This window comes from Mauremys mutica, chromosome 4 (genome assembly GCF_020497125.1).
Source record: "Mauremys mutica isolate MM-2020 ecotype Southern chromosome 4, ASM2049712v1, whole genome shotgun sequence".
Lineage (NCBI taxonomy): Eukaryota > Metazoa > Chordata > Testudines > Geoemydidae > Mauremys > Mauremys mutica.
The window spans coordinates 76,774,870-76,787,933 of NC_059075.1; positions in this window are offsets into that span (position 1 = coordinate 76,774,870).

Consider the following 13,064-nt stretch of genomic DNA (forward strand, 5'->3'; position numbering starts at 1 on the left):
CTTTCCACTGCTCTGATCCTGCTGCTGCTCTGTGCTGGTCAGTCACCCTGCACTTTGTTAGAGCGGTCTGAGGGTGGCCATGGTCACAGACTGCTGAACGTGCAGTCAAGGTTTGGTGTACAGCAGGAACATCTATCCCATGCCCTCATTCTCCTGCCACATCCTCTTTGCCCTACTGTGCAGGCTGCAGGGTGTGGAGTAGCTTATAAGCCCCTGTGACCTCTACACAACCAGAAGTTCACCTTTACACTTGGATGGTTCTCTACAGGCTAGTTAAGATGGCTTCACAGATTGGGCCACATTGTTGGCATAAGCTAAGTGGCTGAATCGTGCTGGAGGATCTGGACCTATGTCAACAATAAGGCGACAACAGCAAATTCCAGTATACGGTAGCCAAATGTAATACAATTCAGGTCATACTTACAGTATTTTTCTTTCATTAAAAAGGAGCATCTTGCTGAAGTTACTTTGCTACTGTCTGTGTTTCGTCAGAATTAGTCATTGACTTGCCGTGCTTGCTGTGCTAATGGGATCTCTGCATACTTTTAAGGGATCAGGTTCATTTTTATATTCCTACAAAAGAATTTGAGAATTCAGCTGCCAGAACTAAGGGTCTATACTGTGTTTGATCTGATCTCCTATCAGCACAGGCATGCACCAGGGTATTGATAATTTGCTAGGAGACTGAGGCCACACTAACAACGTATATATTTACATAAAATTTGTTACAAAAAATGAATGCACACAGCAGTCCCATTTACCCGCACTTACGTCTTCCTTGGTACATAAATAAATATGTTCTCAGATTTGTCTACCTGTACCACACTTGTCCTCATGATTCCTGGTGTAAAATGCAGTCCTTGCCCAGCAGTTACAGGAAGAATGTAGCCAGAATTTAGAACTTCCTGGCTCCAATATGGTCATCAGCTCCCACTTTATCCTCTCATAATGTAAAAAAGCTTCATGAATATTAGGTATCCTTCAATCAGAGCAACAGTATGCCTAGTATATGGTAGATTTTGAAAGCACCAATGTGGACTGTTAGGCCTAGGTCTATTTATGAAGATCCCAAATTATACCCTCGGGCTCTTCCTTTTCTACATGTATTTTGTAAAATTTCTTTTCTAAGGCAGAAGTATTACAAGTCACCATAAGGAGGCCAAGGCCTTGTTACAGACATTGTGGGAAGACTTTGGTATATCACAAATATTATAAATATATAATCTAGACACACAAGAAATAAAGAGAAACTAACACATCAGTGCAATTCAATCTAAACTGAGATAGAACAGAAAAGCCTATGTAACAAATGCAGATACTGGCAATGTTAAGAAGCAAAAAGGCTCCAAGTGCCACCTGCTGGTCAAATGTCTCAACATGCCCATCTGTCATTGGAGCTCCCTAGCAGAAGCATTTTTCATCCCTGGAAAAAAATAGATGCTACTCTATTCCAAGCTGTAACTTAAGTTCTCTTGCCAGGAAGAGCAATGGAGCCATCAAGGGACAAAATGACATTTCCCCCACCCAAGGTTTTGAACAAGCTGGCTAACTGCAATCCCAGAGTTTATGTTCCAAAAGGTTTAGGCAGGTTAATTGGCATGGTAAATCTGCAGCCAGGGAAATCTAAATGCAACAACAAATACTACTCCTTAAAGCCGTTGTACTTGACTGAGATAAAAACCATTTGGTAATTGTTAGTTTTTTCCCTTTTCGCTCCCCCTTGGTGGAATGGGAGAGGGGTATCGTAGGCATTTATATGTCTCTTTCTTCTAACCTCTCTTATCCTCATCACTCAGAGCCTGCTGTGGGTGTGAGACTATTTCTAATAGCTTCAGCATATTGCAGAATAACCATTTTATAACTGCCCTATGCATCCCAACAAGTTCTCTGATGGCCAGAGCAGAGGCAATGAGACAAGACAGGCTCCCTCTCAGCAGAGTTCAGCCAGTGGGAGGTTTTACTAAGGTTTGCTCTACACTGAAAGCTTACACCAGCATAGCTACCATATCTCAAGGCTATGAAAAATCCAGACCCCTGAGAGACATAGCTATACCAACCTAACCCCAGTGTAGACAGCACTAGGTGAATCAAACAATTCTTCTGTTGACCTTTCAGGAAGGTGGATTAGCTACAGTGATGGGAAAACCCCTCCTGTCACTATAGTGAACCCTTGTCCACACTAAGAAATTAGGTCAGTATAACTATGTTGCTCAGGGATATGCAATATGCATCTCTCCCCCCCGCCCCAGTAATGCAGTTAAAATGACCTAACCTTCAGTGTAGACAACGTTATGTTGATGGGAGAATTCTCCTGTCGACCTAGCTACTGCCTTTCAGGGAGGTGGAGTATCTGTGCTGATGGGAAAACCCCTGGTAGTGTCTTCACTGAAGTGCTACAGCAGCTTCATTGCTGCAGCTCTGCCACTGTAGCATTTTAAGTGTAGCCGTAGCTTAAGACAAATCCACACAGACATCAGCACTATTGTCTGCCTGGTGGCCCATGTTTTGCTTGAACTGGACACCACCTTCATGACAGAGGCAGAATAGAGTGCAGCCAATCTTCTCTAATCCATAATTTAATAATCCTAACAGCCCTGCGTGAAGCAAATAAGTACTGCTCTCCTGGTTACATCAAAATACAGAGATTAGGAACAGGCAGATTCAGACTGACCCATGTTTGTGGGGTGGTGAGGGGGCACTCAGTGCATGAGGAACCAAACATCATGTCATGATGTTACTGCTGCTGTGACTTCTGCACTGCAGTGACCTGATATTAACATGATGCCAACACCATGCTCCCTGCTGCCCAAGCAGGTGGGATTTTGTGTTTATTCTCAGTGGGTGCAAAGCTGGTCAACAGTTGCACTTCAGGTCCAAGCTCAATAGTTGAGTTCCGTCATTATGTGAAGAGAAACTTGGTCTATGCTGTATTATTAATTATTATTCTGGGTTTTATTTTATTTTAATTTTTTTCTTGCTGGAATTTGAAGATTTAACTATGTCAAGTGCAGCTAGGGCCTCTGGGGAGTGGGGGTGGGGCCCCCATGAGAATATAGTATTCTATAGTATTGCAACTTTTTTTTAATGGAAGGGGCCCCTGAAATTGCTTTACCTCAGGCTCCCTGAATCCTCTGGGTGGCCCTGAGTGCAGCTCTATTGCCCAGGGATTGCAGCTCCTTCGCAGAGTATGGGGCCAGCACAGATAACACTGACTCACAATGGCCGAGTGAGCAAAGCACAATAACCACTATTCAGCCTGGCAATGCAGCCACATTCTTCGCTCAATTAACGGTTTCCTCCTGTTGGGGCCTTTGTTCAACTGCTGACAACTTCTCAGCTTTCTCATTAATTTCTCAATTCTATAGCGTGGTCTGAAATCCCATTTCTGGGATGAGGAGGCTCTTCCTTGCATGACGCTTTGAGCTTTGGAGCCTCTATCACCTCATTTAGTGTTGGCAACACCACACTTCACTCTCATTCACTGCACTTTAAAAAAAGCTTCCCTTCTTCTCCCCAGCTCAGTATAACAAGTTCCTATCCTGACTATAGCACATTAAGATTTTCAACTAATGCCTTAATTTTGCATTGCTCTTGAGTTCACTAAGACAATTGCTGAATAGTAGTTACATATGAAATGATGATTAAACACTTTGTCATGGTCCTGCTGACACCCTTTTTTCATTCCCCTGAGTACAGACTTTTCGAGTGTCAGGCCCAAGCCTCCTTACTCTTTGGGATGCGGCCCCAAAACAAGCCACTCCTGGACAGAGTCTTTGGATTGCACTCCCCTGGTAACCAGCTATGATACCTACCAGTTCTAATGGACTTAGCACTTGTCAGACTTTTCCTTTTGGAGCCTAGGGACAGGGTTAGTATGCAGTGACAGACAAGCAGCTTCTCCAAATCAAAGTAAGATTTATTTGCCTATAAAATAGGCAGTGCTTAGAGAAGTGGATTTAAAATAACAGAGGCTTATTGTCTTACCTACACTCAGCATTCATTTTGAGCCCTTAGGTGGACATGACTTAGCCTTGGCATCCCCCGTTCTCCTGAGGACAGAATTGTAGCTTGCTTGCTGCAGCCCCTGGATCTCAATCAGTCTTCACCAAGCTTTCTCTGCATCAGGTTCCAACTGAGCTGACCATGTCCCTCCTCCTTTTTGAACAGGGACATCTTTTAACAACTCGGTGTCTTCTGACTCTCAAACCTAATACTGTGGTCGCAGCTGAGGAGTCCCTGTTCACGGTTGTAAACCTGGCTATTGTTTTTGAGAAGAGGTCATTGTTTTACCTTTCCTGCTTGGTTTCTTCTAAGGATCCCTTTTGCTCTAGCTATGCCTTCAAGCAGTGTAATAGCACACAGACACACTGAAGGGTATATGATATTTATAAAAAAAAATCCAAATATTTTCCAGGTTTCCACACAGTAGCACAACTATTTTGTCTCTATATAGCCAAGAAACAGTTAATCTTCAATATTTTGCGTCAATGAGATGACTTAATTGGGCCAAAATCTTCAGTCATTCATCAAACAAACTCCCATTGATCTTAAAGAAAGTTTTTCTCAAGTAGGAAATGCAAGACTTGGTTGAGTGGTCAAAAAATTCAAAAATAGGAGACTAAAGTTAGGCTCCTGAATCCCTATTTATGCATTTAAATTTGGGATTTAGGAGTTAAATCTCATTGCTGTATTGGTAATTAACCATTGGAACAATTTACCAAGGGTTGTGGTGGATTCTTCATCACTGACAATTTTTAAATCAAGATTGGACATTTTTCTAAAAATATATGCTCTGGGAATTATTTTGGAGGTCTATGGCCTGTATTATACAGGAGGTCGGACTAAATGATCACAATGGTCCTTTCTGGCCTTGGACTTCATACATTTTCATTCCCTTCCTTAAGATCCTTAATGAGTGGCCTAATTTTCAAAAGCAGTGAGCTCCCAGCAGTTTCCACTGAAACCAGCGAGAGTGTTGACCACTTTTGGAAATGAGGCCAGTTATTTAGGAGCCTAAATATGGTTTTAGAAGCTTACTTTTACACCCCTATTTTTCAAAATCTTGGCCTAAGTGGCTTCTGCTAGGTCACATGAGGGTCTCAGGGCTGCTCAGGTTTGGCCCCACAGCCCAGCCATCATGACCCTTGTGCACCAGGTCTCAATGCCACTCACTTAATTTTGGTCCCACTCAGCCCTCCTCCCCATTATGACAGAGGTGTTGTTGGGCCAAACCTAAACAATGCAGGTACCCCCATGTGCAGGTCACAGTATCACTCATTCAGTTTGAGAGGTCCGTGGGTCCAAACTTGAGTGTACAATGGAGTTGCCAGTGCTGCTACTCCTTGCCAGTGCCGTTAGACCATCTCCTGCAACAGGAATCCTCCCCAGAGGCCTACCCAGTGTCACCCTGCTGCCAGCCCCTCCTGTCCCCTCTGCTCTGCCTGCAGGACTCACTCAGCAACAGCCTCAGGACCTGCAACAAGTACAGGGATTTGTGGCAAGTGCCTGCACAGAGAAGTCATCCAGGAGAGGGGCAGAGGTGAGTCCTGGGGACGAGGGTGCTGACACGAGGGGGTTTTGCCTCATGTAAGATAAAATAATGCATGTGTACATGTTACACTACAATGAAGTGTGAGTGGTTCAGTTGTGCATACCGTGTGAAAGATTTCAGGGGTACCCTGGTTGCACTTTGAATTAACAAGCCTTGATTTGTATGACTAGTAGCTTAGGGGTGAAATTTAGAAGGGCCCTTCTTCCCCATCAGCACTTACTAGCTAGGAAGATCCAAGGTTCTGTAAATGTTTACATTCTTTGGTGACACTGTATTGGGCTATATCCTGCAGATAATAGTAAAATCTATAAAGCCTGATCCAAAGTCCAGTGAAATCAATGGGATTCTTTCCATTAACTTTAATGGGCTTTGGATGTACATAGCCTCTTTCATCCCAAAGGATGCCAAACTGCCCTTACAGACTGCAATCCCTTCATTCACCACTGAGGTTTAGCCTCCTCTGATGCGGAATGTGCCAGCTATCTAACAGTACCCAACAATCCTACACAACAATTTTGCAAAAAGTGAAGAATACTGGTCCCGGCTCTCCGCCTCTCCTGTCTGTCTCCACCATGCCTCCGGAACTCCGTCCTGAGGATGTTTACCAGGGCCCGCTATTCCTGTAGCAGCTGGCCCAACTGTTCCTGGAGGGCCTCCTGCACCTCCCACATGTCCTGGTGGGCCTCCCAGATCCCCTGCAAGTGGTCAGTCCCCTTTCTCTGGGGCACTGACATCAGGGCCCAACCAGAGACTGCATCCGGGGCCTCCGCATAGAAGACCCCCGCATAACAGGGATCCATCATCCCCTGGGTTCCCTGCCCTGGCCCCTTGTATCAGGGGCGGTTCTTTCTCCTGCCTGGCTTGCCACGTGTAAATGGGTCAACTCACCCCTGCGGTGCCTCCTACTGGTTGCTCTCCGAAGTTAGCTCAGTCCAGCCCTGGAGCACCCTCTACAGGCTGGTGATCCACCTGTTCTTAGGCCCCCCGTGTCCCTCCCTGGACCCGGTGCCCTTTTACATGGGGTGCTGCCCCCTAGCAGTAACCCCTTTCTCTCTGGGTCTCCCCTTCTGTCTCAGGGAACCCCCACCCTCTATCCCTACCTTGCCTCAGTATTTGGCTACTGCCAGTCATTGTCTAGCCCCACACTCTGGGGCAGACTACAGTCTCAGCCAACTCATCCCTGGCAAGGAGGGTTTGGACCTGCTGCTTTGTCCTACCCCTGGGCTGCCTTCTGCAACCCACAGTACCTTTGGCCCACTGCTAGGCCGCAGCCTGGGGCTTTCTAGGCTGGTACTCTTCAGCTCCTCAGCCTTTCCCCGGCCCTGCTCCACTCAGGTATTCAGCCTCAAGCTAAGCAGCCAAGCCCATCCCTCTCTGAAGGCAGAGAGAGACTATTTGGCTCCTGGCTTCCCTGCCTTCTTATAAGGCCCTGTTCCTCAGTTTGGGGCGTGGCCCCCAGCTGCAGCCACTTCCCTAATCAGCTCAGCCTTGAGAGCCACCGCTCTCAAGCCCTGTCAGGCCACCTTTTAAACCCCTTCTCAGCAGGAGCAGGATCCACCCTGCCACAGGGAGCGCTCTGCCTGCTTGGGCTGCCCTGCTGGCTGGAGTGCCCCCCCTTCTCTGGCTGCCTTGCTGGCTGGAGCTCCTTCTTCCTTTCCTGGGCTGCTGCTGCTGGCTGGAGTGCTTCTTCCCAGGACTGCTGCTGCTGCCACTGCTGCTGAGTGGGTGAGTGAGGGGAGGGGGGGCCTTGCTGGCCAGCCCCCACTCCCCCACCTCTGGAGGGAGAAGCCAGGACCCCACCACCACCACCACCACTACAGCTGCCACCTGTGGGGGGTCCTTCCTGCCTAGCCACTGGGGCTGCTAGAGAAGGAGCTGCTGCTGCTACTGCTGCTGGAGCTGTGTTTGTCCTGGGGAGCTGCTAGAGCCTGGAGGAGGAGGGAGAAGAGGACTGAAAAGACCACCGGCTGCTGGGGAGCGCATAGAACACCGAAGACCACTGTGGAGGGGGCTCCCAAAGACTGAGTAACCCTTTAACTGTGCTCTAGTGGTGGGGGTTTAGACTGTGTTTGTGGGGACACAGGGGGTGTGGTGTGGAGCCTGCCCCCTGGTCCATCTGTGTCCCCCCGCCAACCCCCACCACCACCGCTGCCCCCTCCACCACCCCCGCAGGCTGCTTACCATCTGCCTCGGTTCCTGCCTCTGGGACTCAGCTGCTTGCCTGGCCTGCCGCGCCCTATTGCCACCGTTTGGGCCTCCAGCAGCAGCCAGCCAGCCATTGACTTTGCACAAGCGCTTGTGGGTGCACGCACCCCCCCCTTCCCCGGACTCCCCCCTGCCCCTCTGCAACAGGCCCCCTAGCTTTGCCCCTTGTTGCCTGCCCCGTTTGCCCCTTGTGGCCCCCCCTCCCCCGCCCAGCCCAGCTTCAGTTTGTTTTCCTGCCCCGCCCATCTCCCTTTGCAGCTTTGTTTGTCCTGCCCCGGCCCTGAAGCCAGCCCCTTGGTCCCTCTGCCCCACTCCCAGCCTGGTTGCTCCCCTCCCTCCGCGGCCCCTCCCCCTGATTAGCCCCTCCCCTCGTGCACCCATAGCCCCATCAGTGCGCTTGTGCCTCTCCCCTGTTTACGTTGCCCCTCTTGCACTGCACCCCCATCGCTCTTGTTTCCCCTCCCCTCCCCCAGTGCAGCTAGAGGAGCCGGATTCCAATCCTCTGTCGGTGACTAACCCCCCCCCCCCCGAAGTCCTCGATAGTCCCCGTATCTGCCCCCCCTCTCTATTGTTGGCACCATCCTCCCTGCCCACAGCCTAGCAGGGAGGAGTCGGTGACCTGTCCCTTATCCCCACCCCCCCTTCTCCGGTGTTTGCCCTCCCTCCCCATTCAGCATGGCGGGAGGCGCGGCGGGTGGGATTCCCGGGACGTCTGTCCCCCCTCCCTCGCCTGCTCCCCCCAAACGCCTCCCGGTCTCGACCTCACCCGCCGCTGCCGGACCACCTGCCACCGCTCCCGCTGAGGCGCCGGCAGCGGCGACCGACGGGGTGCCCTCTGCTGCTGCCACGTCCCTCGCCCCTTCCGCCTCTGGGGGAGCCCCCCCAGCCGGCGGTAAGGGCCAGGGCAAAAAGAAGGGAAAGGGCCCCGCTAGGAAGACGAAGCCCTCCATGGCGGAGCCTGCCCCCGCTGCCGCGGCCCCGCCACCGGCCGCGGCGTCCCTTCCCGCTGTTCCCTCCACCAGCTCTGCGGGTGTCCCTCCCTCGGCCCCCAGAGCGTACGCCCAGGTGGCGGCGGCCCCCCCGCCCGCCGCTACGTCATCTCCCCCGTCCGCCGCCTCCGCTACCATCTACAGCGGCCGGGGCCCCTTCCCCACCTTGACCCGGAAGCACGGCGTCCGTTGCCTCCTGGTGCCCGCCTCGCCCCACGTGGAGACCTATGTGCGGGCGTTGGCGAGGGTGGTGGGGCCCACGGCCATCGTGGCGGCCTCCAAAATGTACGGCAAGGTGGTCTTCTTCCTTGCCTCGGAGGCCGCCGCACAGGAGGCGGTGGAGAAGGGCCTGGCGGTGGGGGGCGTGTTCGTCCCCCTGGAGCCGCTGGAGGACCTGGGGGTCCGTGTCGTCCTGACCTCTGTCCCTCCCTTCCTGCCCAATGCCGCCCTGTTACCCGCCCTCTCGACCCTGGGGAAGCCCATTTCCATTGTGAGCCCTCTCCCCTTGGGCTGCAAAGACCCCGCCCTCCGTCACGTTCTCTCGTTCCGCCGGCAGGTGCAGCTTCAACTGCCGCCGGCGGCGCGTGGCGGAGAGGCGCTTGAGGGGTCTTTCCTGGTCCCCTACCAGGGGGCCCATTACCGGGTGCACTATTCGACGGGGGAGGCCCGGTGCTTCCTCTGCCGGGCGACGGGGCACGTCCGGAGGGACTGCCCCTTGGCCCGGCTCGGAGGAGTTCTCGGGACCCCCGAGCCCCGGCAGGGTGCCGGCCCCGCCATCGCCGGTGCCCCTGACCGCCCGGTACCCAGAGCAGCCCCTCCTCCCCCTCGGTCCGTCACTGCTCCCGCTCGGGCCTCAGGGGTGCGTTCTCCGGAGCGCCCAGATGAGCGGGAGAGCCCCGCCTCCGCTGCCTGCACTCTGGCGGGGCCTGTGGAGGAGGGTGCGGCAGGGGTACTGCCGGGCATGGGAGGGGGCTCTCCCCAGGGGGACTCCTCCCTCCCTCCTGTTGTCCCACCTGTGCCTCTCCAAGCCCCAAAACTGTCTTCTCTGCCCCCTGACCCAATCCCTGTTGACCAGCCCGCAGGCGATGCCATGGAGGGCTGGACCGGGTACAGGGTAAGCGGGGCAAGCGGAAGGCTCGGGCTCCGCCCGTGCCACCTGAGGCGGAAGCCCCCCGTAAGACCAGAAAGGGGGCCGCCGACACCGAGCCTTCTGCCGTGCCCCAGGGGTTGACCCATCTGCCGATGACGGCTAGGGAAGACGTGGCAGCACCGGAGGGTACCACCGTCCCTCCCCCGCAGTCCCCCCCTGCGGAGGCCTCCGCTGCGGCCCCTCCTGGTCCCTTGCCGCCTGTACCCCCTGCAACACCCGAGGTGAGCGTCGCCTCGGGCGCGAGTGGGGAGGACCCCGGGGTGGTGGGAGGCGAGCTCCCCTCCATCTTCGAGGAGATCGAGGCCCTGGGTCTGACCCCGGTCACCCCGGGGGAGGACGACCCTCTGCCGACGGGCCTTGATCTAGCCGACCTCACCCCAGCTTCCCCTTCCCCGTGCTCCACCAACCCTCCAGCTGCGTCTGCTCCCGCCTCCGAGGGTCCCCTGGACTCCTCGACCTGCCCGGCTGCGGATGGCGCCCCGCTGCTGGCCGCCGAGCCTGTTGAGATGACGGCCGGTGCCTCGTGGCAGGGAGATGGACTACCGGGGGTGTCCCTCGGTGGTGCGGAGCAATCGGGTTCCTTCCCGGGTGGGGGCCCCCCTGAGGCTTCCACATCTCCCCGTGCCGAGGCTGCTCTGCCTGCCGTTGAGCCTGAGCCCGGTGTCGTTGGGGACCCCCTCCCTTCCCCTCCAACTCCCCTACCTGGCCGCGAGGAGCCTCTTACTGATGGCTCAGCTCCTGAGGCCCAGGGTCCTGTCTCTCTCCCTCCCCCCACCCCTGCTCCTGACCCCAGCCCTGCCCCCTCCACCTCCCATGATATTATTGCCGCCCCTGGGGCTGTCTCCTTCCCTTTCCCGGAGGATGACTCCCAGGGAGCGGCCTTTGAATTTCACAGTCCCAACCCACTAGGGGCTGCAATCTTCCCTCCGCCGCCCCCCACTGAGCCGGGGTCCGCCCCTTGCTTGCCCGTCCCAGTCGGCCACGGGGCTGCGCCAGAGGCCCCACCCCCCCATGTGCTGAGAGAGGAGTTGCAGGAGTTCCTGGAGGACGTCCGGGGCTCCCGCAACAAGGTCGTGCTTGCTCTCCAGCGCTGGGGGGACTTCCACCAGCTCCTCCTGGCCACGCGGGCCCTCATAGGGGAGGGCAAGGGGACCGGGAAGCGGAATGTCGCGGCTTACCACCGGGCGCGCGGCTTCCGTGACTCCCTGCTCGCCTTCGGGGTGGGCCACAGTTTGCTGCGCGGCCCAACGGGAGCCGTGAGCGCCCCTGCTGACGTAGATCCCCCCCAGCCCTCCTCATGGCAGTCATCACCTTTGCCACACTAAACACCCGGAGCTGTAGGGTGGGTTTCCGCAGGAGCCAGGTGCTCTCCTTCCTTCGGGAAGGGGGGTACTCCGTGGTTTTCCTGCAGGAGACCCACACGGATCCGGCCGCCGAAGCTAACTGGCGGCTGGAGTGGGGGGACGGGGTCTACTTCAGCCATCTCACCACCCATCAGGCTGGAGTGGCTACCCTGTTCTCCCCCGACCTACGGCCAGAGGTGCTGGGGGTCGCCGAGGCTGTGCCGGGCCGCCTGCTGCACCTCCGGGTCCGCATGGCGGGGCTTGTGGTCAACCTCATCAACATCTATGCCCCGGCATTTGCCCCGGAGCGGCTGCAGTTCTATCGGCAGGCGTCCGCCTTCCTCGGCTCCCTGGATCCTCGCGAGTGCCTGGTCCTGGGCGGGGACTTTAACACCGTCCTCGAGGAGCGGGACCGGTCGGGAACCGAGCAGAGCCCGGCCGCCGCGGACGTCCTCAGGGAGATCGTCGCCCATCACTCCCTGGTGGACGTCTGGCGCGACCACCACCCGGACGACGCCTCCACGTACACCTATGTCCGGGTGGAAGCCCATCGGTCGTGCCACTCCGGTTGGACCGCATCTATCTGTCCCGGTTCCATCTCTCACGGGCCCAGTCCTCCAGCATCCGGCCGGCCCCTTTTTCGGACCACCACCTCGTCACTGTGACGGCCTCTCTCTGCGCGGAGAGGCCGGGGCCGGCCTATTGGCACTTCAACAACAGCTTGCTGGAGGATGGGGGCTTCGTGGCGTCCTTCCGGGAGTTCTGGCTGGCCTGGCGAGGGCAGCGGCGCGCCTTTCCCTCGGCGCGGCGGTGGTGGGACGTGGGGAAGGTGCGCGCCCGGCTCTTCTGCCGTGACTACACCCGGGGCGCCAGCCGACGGAGGGATGCGGCGATAGGGCAGTTGGAGCGGGAGGTCTTAGAGCTGGAGAGGCGTCTGGCCGCCAGCCCCGAGGATCCATCCCTTTGCGGAGCGTGCCGGGAGAAGCGGGAGGAGCTCCGGGTCCTCGAAGACCATCGGGCCCGGGGCGCCTTTGTTCGATCCCGCATCCGCCTCCTTCGGGAGATGGATCGCGGCTCCCGCTTCTTCTACGCCCTGGAGAAACGGAGGGGAGCCAAGAAGCACGTCACCTGCCTCCTGGCGGAGGACGGCTCCCCCCTCACGGATCCGGCGGAGATGTGCGAGAGGGCCCGGACCTTCTACGCGCGCCTTTTCTCCCCGGATCCGACCGATCCTGCCGCTTGCAAAGTGCTCTGGGACGGACTCCCGACGGTCAGCGCGGGCGACCGGGACCGGCTAGAGCTGCCTCTCACTCTGGCCGAGTTCTCGGAAGCCCTCCGTCGCATGCCCACCAATAAATCCCCGGGCATGGACGGGCTGACCGTGGAGTTCTACCGCGTGTTCTGGGACGTCCTCGGCCCGGACCTAGTCACCGTCTGGGCCGAGTCCTTGCGGAGCGGGGTCCTCCCTCTCTCGTGCAGGCGAGCCGTGCTCGCTTTATTGCCGAAGAGGGGGGACCTCCGTGATTTACGGAATTGGCGTCCCATCTCGCTCCTCAGTACGGACTATAAAATTGTCGCGAAGGCCATTTCGATTCGGCTAGGGTCCGTGCTGGAGGACGTGATCCACCCAGACCAGACCTACACCGTCCCGGGCCGTACCATCTTCGATAACCTGTATCTGGTCCGGGATCTCTTGGAGCTTGGGTGCAGGGATGGTCTGTCGTTCGCCCTCCTGTCCCTGGATCAGGAGAAGGCGTTCGACAGGGTGGACCACGGGTATCTCCTGGGCACTCTGCAGGCGTTAGGCTTCGGGTCCCAGTTTGTGG